This window comes from Adiantum capillus-veneris, chromosome 14 (genome assembly GCF_014529385.1).
Source record: "Adiantum capillus-veneris isolate H3 chromosome 14, ASM1452938v2, whole genome shotgun sequence".
In the NCBI taxonomy this organism is placed as follows: domain Eukaryota; kingdom Viridiplantae; phylum Streptophyta; class Polypodiopsida; order Polypodiales; family Pteridaceae; genus Adiantum; species Adiantum capillus-veneris.
The window spans coordinates 64,215,982-64,233,421 of NC_140944.1; positions in this window are offsets into that span (position 1 = coordinate 64,215,982).

Here is a 17,440-nt window from a genome sequence, read left to right on the forward strand (position 1 = left end):
TTTGATTATTTGGAGTGTGTGCAAGCTTATTTGAAAGTGGTGTAGAGGTTGTGTTGTGAATACATTGTTGTTTTAAAGTTGTTATTGTGTGGATTAGGGTGTGGTGATTATCCTGAGCTATAGAGAGGTAATCTCCAAGTGTTTTTGGATGTGTTTCATTCCTTCTTTCCATCTTTTGGTGCCCCCACCAAGGAGCATTTGATTTCTCATTGGTTCAATCAAGAAGGCAGTTTTTTGACAAAAAGAGCGATGACCGTAGGAAGCTATGGGCCGCTTTTCACCAGAGAGGAAGATATAGAGGAGTGAATGGCCAATTTTGAGCTATACTCAATGTCATTGCACATGCCAAAAGAAGATAGCAAGATGCAAACAATTCCGCTACTATTGATACGTAAAAGGTGAAGGTAATATTTTATGCTTTGGAAGGAGAAGCAAGGTTGATATGGCCAGCCTTGCGCACTCGCTTCCTACATGATTTATATAAGGAGGTGTCACTTGTTGATTTTAGATGCAAGGTTGAAGACTTTAAGACATGATGTGAATGAGTACTTTGGTCTTCTTAACCATTTTGAAGAGTATTGGGCAGAGTTGGGAGCCTCCATGCAATTGGCCAATGGCGAGTACTTCAAATGGAAAAGCAAGAAGTCCAAGCGGAGAATCAAGTAAATCGAGTGTGGCAGCTATTTCTCAACAATGGGTACGTACTATTCAAGATTTGATTGAGCAGATGCAACAGATTCATTTAAGTGTTATGGAGAGAGGTCAATCAAGGGCTGGAAGAGGTAGGGCTAGGCCATTGCTTGGTAGTGATACAACTATGGGAAGAAAGCCACCATGCAATTGCCCAATGGCGTACTTCAAATTGGAGAAATTCATGGCATATTTACATCCCAAGGTTTGAGAGAAGGTGGATTTTGAGAGCCCAAAGAATTACAATGGAGCGGTTGCAATTGCATGGGCAAAGAGCAAGAAAATCAAGAAGAAGATCCAGCAAGGTGCATTGGCATACAAAGCTATGGCTCCTAGCCTGCTCCAAAGTCCAAAGGAAGAAGTCCAAGTAAAGAATCAAGTAAATCAAGGTGTGGCAGCTATTCCTCTACAATGAGTACGTACTATTCAATATTTGACTGAGCAGATGCAAGAGCATCATTTAGGTGTTATGGATAGAGACCAATCAAGGGCTAGAAGAGGCAAGGCTAGGTCGTTATTTGGCAGGTGCTACAACTATGGGAAAGAAGGCCACTATGCTCTAGATTTCCTACATCCACCAAGGGAAAGATGCAAGATGTACCCGCTATTTGACCAAGGCAGAGGGCAGGCACAATTCAATGGTGAAAGAGAGCATTGGGTAGTTGAGAACCAGGCACCACTAGCTTTGCTAGGTAATGATGAAGTGCCTAGAGTTAATATTATTGGTGCAGATAAGTAGGATGTGGATGTCTTGGCAAACAAAAGACTACAAGGTAAAAGAGAAACGTTTGTCCACCCCGATAGGTGTGCCATCCGAGGTTTTTTTAAGCTTATCAGGGTTTCAAAGGGAAGGTCCAATCTATGAAGCTAGCTAGAGTTGATGGCTCGTCAATTGGGGTCTTGGGCAACGAGATATGGCAGGTTGAAGACTGGACTAGTTGCCAGTCTAGTAGTGCCAGATGGTTTTTCTCGAATTTTGGACCTATTTTTTGTGGTCGCAAAAGATTCAATGTAATGAAAATGGCCTATGAACTTTGAGATTAGAGGAATTAAGATAATTAAAGTGAGCATTTTTGTGAGATCACTTTGAGAACATAGAGGGTGAACTTAATTGATGGTAGCAACATAAACATAGTACTTAATTAACTTGGCATGAACAATGCTTTTGCAAGAGAGAGAGCATTAGAGAACATGACAATAGTTGAGGACTGCATCTACTTGGAGCCGGTCCCCCCTGCAAAAGGCGTTTGTATTATAGATTCTCCCATCAAGAGACTTGGTACAATACAATCTTTGTGTTCCTTGTGACCTTGGTGATGCTATGAAGATGGAAAGCTTCATGCATCACAAGCATAACATAAACTTTGCAAAAAGCATTAACTATCCCAAGGCCTCAAACACCTTCGAAGGTGGAGAGAGCTAGTGGGGAATGAGGGTAGGAAAGTGGAATAAGAATCATCCATACGAGAAAGAAGTAGTTCCTCACTTATCATCACTCTTCTTGCTTAGCATAGAATAATAGCATAGTAAAGATGAAGAAGATGGAAAGCTTAAGCATTGAAGCATGGCTCTTGGTTGGATTTGCATTCCATAGCCAAGATTGTTCGTGTAGGCTCTCCACTTCTCAACAAGCTTGGAGAAGGAGATGGAGCTCTTGCACTTTGCACTCCACACAATGAGAGAATGTGTGTGTGTAGGAGAGTATACCCCCTCTCAAGCTTGGTCCATCTCTCTCTCTCTCTCTCTCTCTCTCTCTCTCTCTCGCGTAATATTTAATTATATCATTTGGACATGTGTCCTCTTTTTTTTCTTTGAGAGAAAGAACTTAATTATTTATTTTTATGCATCTAAATTCTCATTGTACCCCTTTAAAGCCTATCCAATAGGATTCAAGTACATGATGAGGGCCACATGTGGAGGATTTTGAAATGTATCTTTTATGTTTCTTAAGTCATTTGGTTTGAATTGAACACTTCAAGCACTTAGTCAAATAAGCATGGAAACCGTTTATGCCTCTTGAGAGTTTATCTTTGAATTGAACACTTCAAGAGCCTTAGTCATTTAAGCATGAGAATCACCTCAAGCTTGGGCAAGGTTCCCACAAACACTTTAAGCACTTCAATTAGCAAGCCGACAAGCACCTCATGCTTGGGTAGGATTCCCACCTCAAGGTCATCCCTAGCTTGCCTAAGGTCAAACGACTTTTTGACACTAACTTTTGTAGGTCTTTAATGAAGCTAACCCTAAAGTATTTTCAACTCCATTAGATGCACATTGCTCTTTGATAGGATTCCTCCTTTTGGACTCCTATTGAGATGTAACCATCTCTCCTCTTGGTCCCTTGCTGAGGTAAATCTAGAAGCACTTATTGCACATTGCTCTTTGGTAGACCATCTCCTTTTGGACCCCTATTGAGATGCAACCATTTCTCCTTTTGGTCCCGTGTTGAGATAGGTCTAGCACATACCTATATCCTAACTCTTGTTTTGCTTTTAACTTCTCATATTAAATGATTAGTTTAATATGAGAAAATCATTTGGTAAAGTTAGATGTTATATTTTATGTTTCTTAGCGGATAGAGGGTCCCTTTTTACCCTACAACATCATTCCAGAATGGATAACTAATCTATTTGATGCTCGGGAGACTTAGTTGCCGCAAGCATGTCTACTCTTAAGTCCATGTCATACTTCCAAAGTAGAGTCACAAGTTCTACTTAGTGGTTTGAAAACATTATCACCACAAACATGATTCTAAACATGCATACTTCTTAAATTTTGTGCACAATAAAAGAAAGAGAATGAGTCTTATAATACAAAACATTGATCATTTAAAATACATTTTATTTGCTTACTCTAGTGTAGCATTGTAAGTATTGATAAGGTTCATATTATCCTTAAGCTAAGTTCCTTGCATCCATCTAGAATCTTTGAAAGGATAATTCTTAAACTTAACAAGATATCATTGGATAACGTTATCGTTCCTTAGTACCTTGTCTTCGTGTCGAAGAATTGATTTGGGTTGCAACACCTCTTCTTGATCTTTGATCTCTGGCGGGTCCTCCATTATTGATTCTTTTGGTGGCTCTCCTTTGTAAGGCTTGAGTAGGCTCACATTGTTACCATTGTGAATGAGCCAATGGTTGGGTAACTTTAACTAATAAGCCATCTCATTCATTGGCTTAAGAATTTTAAAAGAAAGGACCATAGTATCTTTTTGCTAGTTTAGCATAATACTCTTGGTGGCTCGTAGGATTCTTACATGTAGTATGCCTTAGATGATCCTTGAGAAACTTTAGCAAGACCCAATCATTTTTCTTAAAGGTTAAGGCTCTTCTGTGCTTATTAGCAGTAGCCCTTTTTTCCTTTATTGTGAGATGGATATGACCTTTTTAATCTTTGGAAAAGATTCTTGCAAGTTTCAGCTATATTCATAAGTAGCGAAGATCTTCCCATATACTTTAAGTAGTTGGGGACTTTTGGATCTTCCCTCTTTAACCTTGAAAGGTGCTTTTCCCATATAAGTAAGTACAATGTCATTGTATGCATACTCTATAAGATGTAGGTACTTCTCTCATTGAAAACGTTGATCTACTTCCATGACATAGGCTTTTAGTAGATTCAAGAATCGTTTTAGTTATTTCACTTTAGTCAACCATTTGTGGTGGATGATAGGCCGAAAGAGAAATTTAATATACTTCCTAGATTCTCAAAGAGACCCTTCTAGAAATTACTGGTCATTCTAGGATCTTTGTCCGATACTATAGATGTTGGCAAGCCATGATACTTAAAAATCTCATATCTAAAGAGGGTTGTCGTTTGATGTGCCTTAATAGTCTTTTTGACAGGCATAGAGAGTGTTTTCTTGCTAAGCCTATCGACTCAAACAATCCAAGTTGCTTCCCTCGATCAAATTTCAAATTTTGGTATACCACGCATTTTGAAACATACTCTTGTATGTTTACTTTTCATGGTAGACCAACAGAAATATATTTCTACTCCTCAAAGAGTAGATTATGGTATCCCTTTTGCCCCTTGCCCCGCATAAGGAGAAGCATGGGATTCATACATGACTTTCTTATTGTATTGGTGAGTAACACATAGCCTATTGCCGTTTGAAAGATAACTGTCCTTCAAGTTGAATGGTTCTTTTTTTCTTCCCTAATGCAAAGGCTGTAATTACCTGATTAAAGTCTTGGTCGGTAGCATACTCATCTATCATAGAAGATAGATCATTATGACTTGCTATAGACACCACATTTACCCTTGGCCTTTGTGAAAGTGCATCGACCACTTGATTGTTCTTGCCAACAATGTGCGCAATATGAAATTTAAATTGCGAAAGAAAATTTGCCCACCTCATTTGTTTGTCGGAGAGCTTGGTCTGCGTCATGAGTTTCTTGAGGCTTTGTGATCCATTGATAGGATGAATGGAGCCCCCAAGAGGATAGTGCTTCCATGTGTCTATGGCATGTAGAATAGCTAAAAGCTCTTTTTCGTATATTCCCAAGACACGTTCATGCAGTGAGCCTTCGGATCTCATATGCTATGGTGTTCCCATATTGAATCAAACTGCTCCAAGGAAATCACCACAAGCATCACATTGGACCTCAAATGGCTTTGAGAGATCCGAAAGCATAAGGACTGGTTGGGAGGTAAGCTTCTCTTTGAGCTTGTCAAAAGCATTTTGTTCTTTAGCAATCCATGAGTACTCAACGTTCTTCCTTGTTAAGTCATGCAATGGTCCTGCTATTTGAGAGAATTCTATGAAGCATCTATAGTATGCACACATACCAATAAAGCTTCTTAGCTCATGTAGATTCCTTGGATTAGGCCATGCTTTTATTACCTCCAACTTTGATGGATTCACACATATACCATCTTGAGAGATAATGTGACCTAAATATTGAATCTCTTGTAGGGAAATTCACTTTTCTTTTGATTAATGAAAAGCTTATTCTCTCTCACAACTTGAAAGATTACCTGGAGGTGTCACTTGTACTCCTCTAGAGAATTTGAGTGGCCAGAAGATTTTTGTCCATCGTGAGTTTGAATGCGGCTTGAGCACTTGCCAAGCCAAAACTTGTAACTTATCAAATAGATCTTCTACCCGCGGCACGGATTTTTTTTTTTTTATAGTGAACCTATTTAATGCTCTATAGTCGACACACATGTGATATGTGCCATCTTTCTTTTGCACTAAAAATACTGGTGAACAGAATGGACAGGAGCTAGGCCTCACCATCCCTTTTTCCACCAACTCATACACTTGCCTCATGATCTCCTCTTGTTGAGCTTGTGAAACTCAATCAGGAGGTTTAATAGGTGGTGAGCTTCCTAGTAGAAGCTCTATTGCATGGTCATAATCCTCTCCTTTTGGAGGTAGCTCACTAGGGATGTCATCAGCAAAAATAGCTTGGAATCCATTTAGGAAATTAACAACTCTAATTCCTGTTGATTTCCTTTATTTCTACTTGTGAAAACATTAGAATCATTTATAGATTCTCTGAACAAAAATCATATACGCAAAAATAGAGATTTTCATTGACTTATCAAAAGCAAGCGTATTTACCAGGGATATGGTGTTCCCCAAATCATTAGCATCTATGTACATGCTCTTTTCTGTAGGTGAAATAGATTCTTCTTTCAAGGAACTTCATGTTGGTAGCCATGCGGTTGAACCATGGTGCCCCTAGGATACCATCCCCACATCCTCATGTTGGACAGGAGAGATTAAAAAAATTCTTATTTGTCGACATAGCTTTGGACATGAAGCCTCAACTTCCCAACCAAGGGAGTAACGGAGGCTTGCTATCCCTTGAAAGCTCCATCATTAGTTACAATATCTCCCATCTCGAAATCTTGAATGCCCAACTTAGTGGTCAACTCCATTGATATGAAGTTGTGACTAGAGCCAGGGTCAAAGAGAATAAGGGCATCATGCTCCCTTACTTTTCCCCAAACATAGGAGAGGTATGAGCCTTTGCAATGAGTATCCTCTTTTGGAGCTTCAACCATGGAAGCTATAGGAGTGTCATTGTGTACATTTCTTTTGGGGCATGTACAATAACCATGTCCTTTCTCCCCACACTTAAAGCATTTATGGTCTTTATGAAAGGCCTCTAATTCTTCGGGAGAGAGCTTATTTTTACCTTTGTATGCTCCTTTCTTCTTGGCCTTGTTGTTGTTGGTGTTGGTGTTACCTTGGGAAGAGTTTTGAGCATTGCTCTTCCCTTTAGCTTCATTTCGATCCTTGTTTTCCATGGGCTTGAAATTTATTCTCACCCCTTGTTGGAAATTGATTCTTGAAGCAACCATAGTGTGGTGAATGGCTTGGGTGATAGTGCCAGGCCGTTGTGAGTTGACATACTAGGCCAATACCACACAAAATTGTTGCTTTTGTTAAAAGAAGTCTATCCTTTGAAAGACTATAGGTTTGAGATATAAATTCCAAAACTTGTCTATATATTTGTGGATAGACTCGTTGAAGAGCGGCTTCAAGCTCCGGCATTCGGTAAGCATTTTGTCCTTTGCATCGCTTGCAAAGAATTGCTTCATGATGGAAACTCGTAGAGTTTTCCATGTCTTTGGGTCCTTGCCATTGCCACGAAGGCTAGCCCACCATTGACAAGTAGATTTTTGGAAGTTCATAGCTACATGGCGTAGCTTGGAGGACTTTGTGAAGCCCTCCTCTCCAAAGGCCGCATCAAATTGCTGGATGAAGGCCAATACTTTGTCGGTGGCACCAAAGGTGCCATCATAGGTGAGAAAAGAGATACTCTTTCCTCCCTCTTTAAACTTCTTGAGCTTTTGTGATCTTTGCCATGCACGATATGATTTGCGATGTCCTCCCCTCTTGTATTCTCTAAGAGAATAGCCATAGCTATCAACGGAAGAGAGGAAGGTGAAGAAGAAGGAGAAGAGGGTGACCTCTTTCTTGCCTTTTTCTTCCTTTGTTTCCTCTCTTCCCTTTCGGAGTGACGAGGAGAAGGACTATGGGTTGACCGTTTCCTTTCGGGAGGAGTTGGCGATAGTCTAGACCGCCGTCTTCATGAATCCACATCTTTAGAAGAACTTAGGGATTCACTTATTTCTCGTTCTTTAGATTCATCCTCTCTTATGGGAGAGAGTCGTCTTTTAGGAGTCTCATCAAGAGGCCTCCTAAACTCTCTCTCCTCTTGGAGAGGAAGGGAAATCCCATAAGCACGAAGTTGTTGGGTAACTTTGTCTTGTAAAGTAAGGTTGCCCATAGCTTGATGCAACCTAGTAACAAGAAAATTGATAAACATGGGGACATCATCATTAGCACCTTCATGTGCAAAATCAAAGTTATCAATGTTCATTCTACTCTCTTGGTTATTGTCAGTCATGCTAATTATACTTATGTGTTTACTTAGTGTATCCTTTGGTAATTCAAAACCTTAGTTGTTACTCTTCTTAGCCTTTGAAAATAAGAACATAAGTATCTACACCTACGGCTCGAATTGGTTAATTATAGAGAGTAGTGGAGTGGGTCGGCTCAATTATGGTAAAGCTGTAGGCAAATCTAAAAAGACCCCCTTATTAAGACCAAAGCTCCCGAGGTGTACACCATATCCCACATAGTGGGCTCAACAAAACAGATAATAGATTAACCATTGATAGGCTACTTAAGGACCTCTCTTCTTAAGCAAGAAAAGAGAAACCAAATTCTTTGATATCAATGTAATGGAATGGCCTATGAACTTTGAGAATAGCGGAATTAAGGGACTTAAAGTAAGCATTTTTGTGAGATCACTTTGAGAACATAGAGGGTGAACTTAATTGCTGGTAGCAACATAAACATAGTACTTAATTAACTTGGCATGAACATTACTTTTGCAAAAGAGAGAGTATTAGAGAACATGACAATAGTTGAGGACCGGATTTACTTGGAGCTGGTCCCCTTTCCAAAAGGCGTTTGTATTATAAATTCTCTATCAAGAGAGACTTGGTACAATATAATCTTTGTGCTCCTTGTGACCTTGGTGATGCTATGAAGATGGAAAGCTTCATGCATCATGAGCATAACGCAAACTTTGCAAAAAGCATTAACTATCCCAAGGCCTCAAACACCTTTGAAGGTGGAGAGAGCTAGCGGGGAATGAGGGTAGGGAAGAGGAAGAAGAATCACCATAGGAGAAAGAAATAGTTCCTCACTTATTATTACTCTTCTTGCTTAGCATAGAATAATAGTATAGTAATGAAGATGAAGAAGATGGAAAGCTTAAGCATTGAAACATGGCTCTTGTCTGGATTTTCATTCCATAGCCAAGATTGTTTGTGTATGCTCTCCACTTCTCAACAAGCTTGGAGAAGGAGATGGAGCTCTTGCACTTTGCACTCCACACAATGAGAGAATGTGTATGTGTCTAGGAGAGTATACCCCCTCTCAAGCTTGGTCCACCTCTCTCTCTCTCTCTCTCTCTCTCTCTCTCTCTCTCTCTCTCTCTCTCTCTTCTAATATTTAATTATATCATTTGGACATGTGTCCTCTTTTTCCTCTTTGAGAGAAATAACTTATTTATTTATTTCTATGCATCTAAATTCTCATTAGACCCCTTTAAATCCCATCCAATAGGATTCAAGCACATCATGAAGGCCACATGTGAAGGATTTTGACATGTGTCATTTATGCTTCTTAAGTCATTTGGTTTGAATTGAACACTTCAAGCACTTAGTCAATTAACCATGGAAACCATTTATGCCTCTTGAGAGTTTATCTTTGAGTTGAACACTTCAAGAACCTTAGTCATTCAAGCATGAGAATCACCTCAAGCTTGGGCAAGGTTCCCACAAACATATTAAGCACTTTAGTTAGCAAGCCGACAAACACCTAATGCTTGGGTAGGATTCCCACCTCAAGGTCATCCTTAGCTTGCCTAAGGTCAAAGGACTTTTTAACATTATTGGAGGTCTTTAATGAAGCTAACCCTAAGGTCTTTTAAGCTCCATTAGATCCACGTTTCTCTGTGATAGACTACCTCCTTTTGGACCCCTATTGAGATATAACCATCTCTCCTCTTGGTCCCTTGCTGAGGTAAATCTAGAAGCACTTATTGCACATTGCTCTTTGGTAGACCGTCTCCTTTTGGACCCCTATTGAGAAGCAACCATTTCTCGTTTTGGTCCCCTCTTGAGATAGGTGTAGAAGCACATATCTATATCCTATTTCTTGTTTCCTTTTTATCTTCCCATATTAAATGGTCAGTTTAATATGATAAAAATCATTTGGTAAATTTAGATATTATATTTTATGGCATTCAAAATGCAATGCAGGTTATGGGGATTGAGGCGGCTTTGTGGACTTTTATTGCAGCTTTACAATGTGTGCATTTGGCTTGGGGGCAGGAGATATTCTAGTTCCAAATAACAGTAAAAATGGATTTTTCACAAAGTTCAAGGTGATTTTTTGAAGGCTTTAGGGGGGGCTACATGAGGTGCTACCATGTGGTATTGCCCCTTAATCCACATGCAATGAAGAGAGTTGGGAATGAGGGGTATAAGACCTAGGGAGGACTATCCCCGTTGGCATTTAGATGGTGGAGAGAGAGCTTGTGGAGGTCATGGCTATGACACCCATCGGACCTACCGTTGTGTGGGCTGCTTGTGGGTGGTGTCTACGGTGTCCTTGAGCATTGGCGGTGGTGTTAGTTGTGCTGGTGGTCACAGGTAGCCGTGGTTGGTGCAGTGGTGACAGTGGAGAAATGCTTGGGTGGAGGTTCATACGGGGGGGCCTTGAGGCCCTTCCCTTTTTATATGAGAGCATTGAGGGCTTATGTGCCTAGGCCTTAGTGGCATCCGGCGCCATGACTTGGAATAGAGAAGCTTCCCACATGGTGTGTCTTGGAGTGACATGGAAGGAAGGTCGAAGAAGAAACGGTGGTTCACATGTAGAGAGCTAAATAAGGACATAGGTGTCCAGTAAAAATAAAAGATGCTAAAAATAGCCTACTCACCCAATAAAGGGGGCGTTGTTTTGCGAGTTTGGGAGGCTTTTTTGCATCAAGTGTTTCAAGAGCCGAGGAGACAAGGTTGTCAAGTCGGTTGTAGAGAACTCCAAGGACAATAATATAATCCAATTTTGGAAGAATCAAGCGTGCATTTCCTCCTTTCTACTGTCAATTACCGATCCCCCTTCTACTCTCTATCATTTTCTCTTTCGTGGTTGGTGCCATTGTGTGTGTGTGTGTGTGTGTGTGTGTGTGTGTGTGTGTGTGTGTGTGTGTGTGTGTGTGTGTGTTGTGTCCCCGGACCGTTCTTTTCTGTGGTGCAAAGAGAGGGAGAGAGACAAGGTTGGGCAGTGGTGGTGTGTGCAACTGAAGCGGTGTGGGTGTTGTGCAGGTTTTGGATTCTTTGGAGTGTGTGCAGGCTTATTTGAAAGCGGTGTAGAGGTTGTGTTGTGAAGACATTGTCTTATAGGATTTTTTTATTGAGTGGATTGGGGTTGGGCTATAGAGAGTCAATTTTCAAGTGTTTATGGGTGTGTTTGCATTATATGTAGTGGATAGCAAGTTGTATTTTGACCATATCTCTTTGCTCGTGCATAACTTTCACATGACACCCACGAGAGAAAATGTTCTAAATGATGTGTTTAATCTCTGGTTTAAAGGGTTTGACCTGATTCATAGCGGTTTTAGCTTATATGACCAAAATAATGTTCCTACCACACCTACATGACGTGAAATGAAAAGCACTTTTTAGGTACATACGTTACCATAAACACACCGTGTGCATAAATCAGTATGCTAAACATGATGAAACAAGTATGGAGCATCCTCATGCAGATCTGACAAGTCCATACATGCCCTCATATACGAAAAAGCAACCAATGAGGGGGTTACTACTCAAAAAACGGAGTAGAGAGAGAAAGCGATGATCAATATGGAGTTTAGAGCTTCTTACCATGATATAGGAGTGATTATCAACTGTCAAAAGGCTTATTTCTTTGCCGCAAGAGAGCAGTGATGAGAGCTATGTAGAGGTTTACGCCACGGAATTGTTGGAGAATGCGGACACCGTGAAGAGGAAGAGAAGATAGTAAGCAAGTAGAGAGGGAGTGTTCTTCTTCTTCTTGCTCCCGTGAATGAGAGAGGAGATCTTATGAAAATGGTGATGGAGAGCTTGCACCACTCCGTATAATAAGTACGTATTGCGTTGCGGTAGTAGTCGCAATTGTCGCACTGAAAACTGAGCTCTGTGCCAATTTATAGGCACCAAGGCAACAAGTAGCCCCCCCTTTCAGCCTGGATTGGCTCCTTCTTTTTGGGAAAAGACTCCAGTCTTTCTAAAAACATGGCAAAACTTTTGGTGGTCAACTCTGGCCTTTACCTTCAATTTTTGCAGTAGTAAAATTTGATTAATCAGATAATATCTCGACAACTCATGTGATCGTGACTGAACTATATTGCACCGTGATGCCCCAACATAATTATAAGTTTCTCATACTTCTTGGGCATATTTACGGTGTCGTTTTTCATAAAAATAATTTCTATAAAAACTGCCTTTCATCTCATTTCTTCATCGAATGGTCGTTTTTTATACCCGACGGTGACTAAAAAAATATTATGATATTTAGGTCATCCTAAAAAGCACGTTGCTTTTCAAAAAAGTCAAAAAGCACGAAAACTAAAAATAGCGTAAAAAGTAAAAAAAAAATCTAAGTTCAACCACGAGTTCCCCTTGTCGATCAGAACGAGAAAGCAGACTCACTTTTCACTAAAAAGCGTCTCAAAAGCAGACTTTTACAAAATTGAACCATAGCTTCTTTGGAACTTGTAGATTACAGATCTTGCCTTGCTTTTTGCAAAAAAGCACAAAAGCATGAAAAAGTTTAAAAAAGTGGATTTTTCCTAGAATTGAACCAAACATCCGTCTGGCCTACCAGAACATGAAAACGGCCTTGCTTTTTACTTTAAAACCTTACAACACTACCAAACAAGCATTTTGAACTAAAATTTAACGAAGTAGATATTGGAATCTAGTTTTCTTATATTTAAAAGAGACCAAAAAATCGGGGATCTTACATTGAACCTTTGTCAAAGCATCTATTTCCTCGATTTAGACATAACACGTCACAAAGTATTGTCTTAATTACTATGTTGTGGTTCACATTAAAGTTTACAATTGACTTTTGAAGATTCTCAAGAGATATTATTATCTTATGAGTATCCTCAATTTGAAATATTTTTTTCTCACAAGTATGTCTCACTCACCAATCTCTCCCTATTTGTTTCTTTTCTCTTCTTCCAAACAGTTTCACTTTCAATCTCCAATGCAGAGCTTAAAGTTTCAACATTATTGGTGATATTGATTAGACTATATCAAGCCCATTGGAAGATGCCTTGATCTCCTTGAGTGTAATGTCCCCTCTAGAAACACACATTGAGAGGCTCATTTTGATAGTCCACTAGATCCATGAATTCCCTTTTTGCATGCAGGGCAACTCTTGTATTTTGGAAGTTGCAATTGTAACAAAAAGAGAATAAACCTATCGCTACCGTGCAAGGGAGAGTGATCAAGAATCTTAAATTGTTAAGGTCCTAATTGTTTAAGAGCAAGTTTTTTGCTCCACTAAACCGATGGTTTTACCCCCAGATTGAAGAGGCACAACCATCAATTTTTTTCACAAAATAAACTTGTTTTAGACTCTACATACTTGGCATTTCACCTACTTAAAGTTATCTATCTCATTGGGTTCACCCACCCAAAGAATGGTGCCTTTGAGCTTCCATTTTCCACATATGCACACCAGCAATAGCTATGTTTTCTTATTAACCTACCACACGTTGTGACATCTAAAAACAGGTTCTTTAATTAGGTAATTTTGTAGGTTCATTAAAACAGTATTCTGAATACAATAGAGAAGAAATGAAAACAATATTTGTACCTGGGCCTATCTGGCCTCAACCAAACTGGCTATACAAACTCTACAACTATTGTGTGTCCATCAGTGGCCTCCAGATATTGAGAATTATGGATTTTTAGGTAAAACCTGTTGGGCCTCACGAACCATACTCCCTCTTCCTAGGAAATCAAGAGGGTGAAGCTTCCCTTTCACCCCATAGAAACTATCATTCATGCAACCCTCATGTTTCTCTGAGGCATGTCTCCTCATGAGGTGGGTCTCCAATCACACTAGCATGTGCCCACAGTGCTAGGCAGCATCCGAGCACAATATATCCCTGAGAGGAAGCCAAAAACCCAAGCAACATGAGAGGAAAGATGCCTTGGGGCCTGCTCCCGATCTTGTTGTTGCCCTTGTCAAGTTACACAAGTTAGTACGAGTCATCCATGAGGGGAGAAGAGTACCTGATTATACATACTCAAGCCTTGCAACAAGACAAAAATAACAACACTTTACTTTACCTTAAAGGAACATTTTTGAACGATCACTTTTCAAACTCTTAGTTTGTGACAATTTTTAACTTAGAGTCAAAAGGCTACAAAGAATTTCCCAAAGCCAAAGTAACTTTATGATTTAGTACTTTTTATTGTATTCTCTAATGTTAATGTTATAGAACTCTTTCATGGTCATGGTTATTAAAGTCAATGATTTGGTTGACAATACATATCTTAAGTTTAAAGATGTTTGTTTGATAAAGAATTATGTTCAAATGTTGTTTTTGATACTTGTTTTAAGGAATCATTGTTACCAAAAATTAAAAAAGGAACCATTATTTTAAGTGTCAAAAGATTATGGTAGTAATTAGAAAAATAAAAAAGCATGTGTGAGTGCAGGGTGGTCAGTGGAAATTGACTAAGGTTGTCGATCATAGACGAGTGGACCCGATTTGTTAGGTAGTTATCCTCACATATTAACATTTAGAAAAATTATTCAGTGGAAGAGGAGTCCACCAACGACTGTGCCTTCACTCACGTAGAGGAAAAAAAGCGTTGGAAGAGGATGCCTTAGCCCATTTGCAACAGTTATAGGGCCGAAAAACTTTTGGGTCTTTTGATCTTGTTCTATTTTTGCTTATGAGATAGGACTAGGTCTTCTTCTAGGGCTTTAGCCCCAAGCCATTACCAATGGCAAAGGTATATTCCCGCATTTGTCTTAGTTAGAGGATATAATTTTTATTAGGCTTAGAGACCTGTCAAGGATCTTGAGAGTCAGCAGGTTGGGGACCTCTCACCCCCACTGAAGGAGCCTCTCCATGTTGATAACCCGCTCTAGAGGCCTTGGGTATTTAGGACACCTCATTTGTTTTTGCCCTTCTATGAATCTACTTTAACCATAGCAGGTCCTTAAATTGATCTCACTTACACAAGGCCTCTCCAAGCCTCAAATCTTGTTTTTGAAAACTTGATTTGATTGGTGTGTTGGATTTATCTCCTCTAGCTTTTTAAGGCTATGCTATACGAACAATTTTTTAATCCCTCTCGGGCTCACAATTTTCAATTTGTGAGTAGTGAAACCCAAAATCTCCTCTTGTCGTCGTCAAGAATGCAATTATGCAAACAAATCCTTAAAATGAATGTCATGATATATTTAATTGTAGTTTTTATCCAGGCTTGTCTATACTTTAGATATTACACAATTACTCCAGAATTAGTAGGTTTTTTATGTAGCTATCTATATATCCTTAATCTAAACTACTCAATGCATAGAGTAGCACACTAAATTATTTAAAAAATGAACTTGTTTGATGCATTATTTTGTCAAAGAAATCCACTGCATTATGGTCATCCTACCATTTGCCCTAAAATAACCACCATAAACGGTGTAAACACAATTTGAGATAAGCCTATACTCTTCTTGTCTCAAGATCACCTAAGGATGAAAAACGGCACCCATTTCTTATTCATAATTTGGGGTGAAAAAATATCACCAAAAAGTTTGGGATGCCCATACGCCAAACCAATTGCCCATACAACCGAGCAGTTCCCCTAGGATAAGAAAACGGTATCATAACTTATGTACAAACATCAAGACATGAATGTGTAGCGACTCATCGTTCATGGGGGTGGTTGACTTAAAAGTGGCCTTATAGCAATTCTAATTCATCAAAATATACCAAAGAATTGGAGGTGTCTTGAGACAAGCTGTCTTAAGGATAATCAATCAGATCTTTCCTGGTTCAATAAGACTAACCAAAACATTTATTTCCTAGTTTAACAATAAATGCACGATGTTTCTTGGGAGGTAACCTTTCGTTCTTCCCTAATTTAATACTTCTTAAGTACATATCCACTCCTGAATGGATACAATGTTGTTATAACTTAAAAAGAACTTAGGCTACTTATAAACTTAATTTATAACCAAGAACTCACCTGGGAATTACTATAAAAATTATTATTAAAGTATTTTTTTGAGTTAACCTCATGGTGTTATAAAACTCTAGTAATTATCCTATAATTTTTTGAGTTAACTTTTTAAGTTCTCCTTTTTAAGTCAAAAATATCTTTTTATTTGTATTAGAGTAATTATCTAATAATATATAGTTGTTCTCGCTTAATAACATAATATACCTCTAAAAATTATCTTAGAAATTTTTAATTGGATTTGTTAATTATCCCTTTTACTTTTCTACTGAAAATAGAAGATTTTAGACATAGTAGTTAGTAAAACTAGTTAGATAATTATGAGATAATTACAATTGGTTTCTACTACTATAATCTACCTTTGAAAATTATATCACTAACTTCTAAGCTGATTTACTAATATCTTATTTAGTTTTTTACTAAAAACTAAAGATTTATGCAATAATAATTTAAAAAACTAATTAACTAATTATAAGATACTTATCACAATTTTTTAACACTATAATATACCTCTCAAAATTATCTCACTAACTTCGAAGCTGATTTACTAATTATCTTACTTACTTTTCTACTAAATATGAAGAATTTAAACAATAATAATTACAAAACTAATTAACTAATTATAAGATAATTATCATGGGTTTTTAATACTATAATATTTCTCTAAAAATTATCTCACTAACTTTTGAGTTAATTTCCTAATTATCTTGCTTAATCTTTAGCTAAAAACAAAGAATTTGAGCAATAGTAATTTGAAAAAACTAAAGACTAATTTTGAGATAACTATCATGAATTTCTAACATTGCAATATTCCTATGAAAATTATATCACTGCCTTTTAAGCTAATTTACAAATTATCTTGCTTAATTTTCGACTAAAAACAAAGAATTTAAGCAATAGTAATATGGGAAACTAATTAACTAGTTATGAATTAATTATCACGGGTTTCTAACACTATAATATTTCTATAAAAACTATCTCATAATAATTATGTGGTGGCCCAAATCTCAGTTGTCTTGTTGCTTAGAGAAAGCCTTGACTATGGCTAATCTATTGGTTTCTAGTACATAGCGACTGCCAGATGCTTGGTTGGTCATTTCAGTATGAGTAGCTGTTTGTTGCTCTATTGTATGGGCTAGTGGGATATTGTCCAATTGATCAATTTTACTGCAAAATTTGGAGGGAAATAGGGGTGTTGACTACCGAAAGCAAGGCCATGTTTTTAAAAAAGAATCCCAAAATCTGGCAGCTAATTTGGGTTCAGAGGGGGTGCTAGCTATTGTCTTGGGGAGCAACTTCGACCTACATATTTCCTATAAATTAGCATAGAGAGCTCAATTTTCAGTGCCGATAGTTGTGTCTACTATCGCACGATAATACATACGTATTATACAGAGTGGTGCAATCTCTCCATCGGCATATCCATAAGATGCTTGCTCGTTCGCGGGAAGAAGAAGAAGAAGAAGAA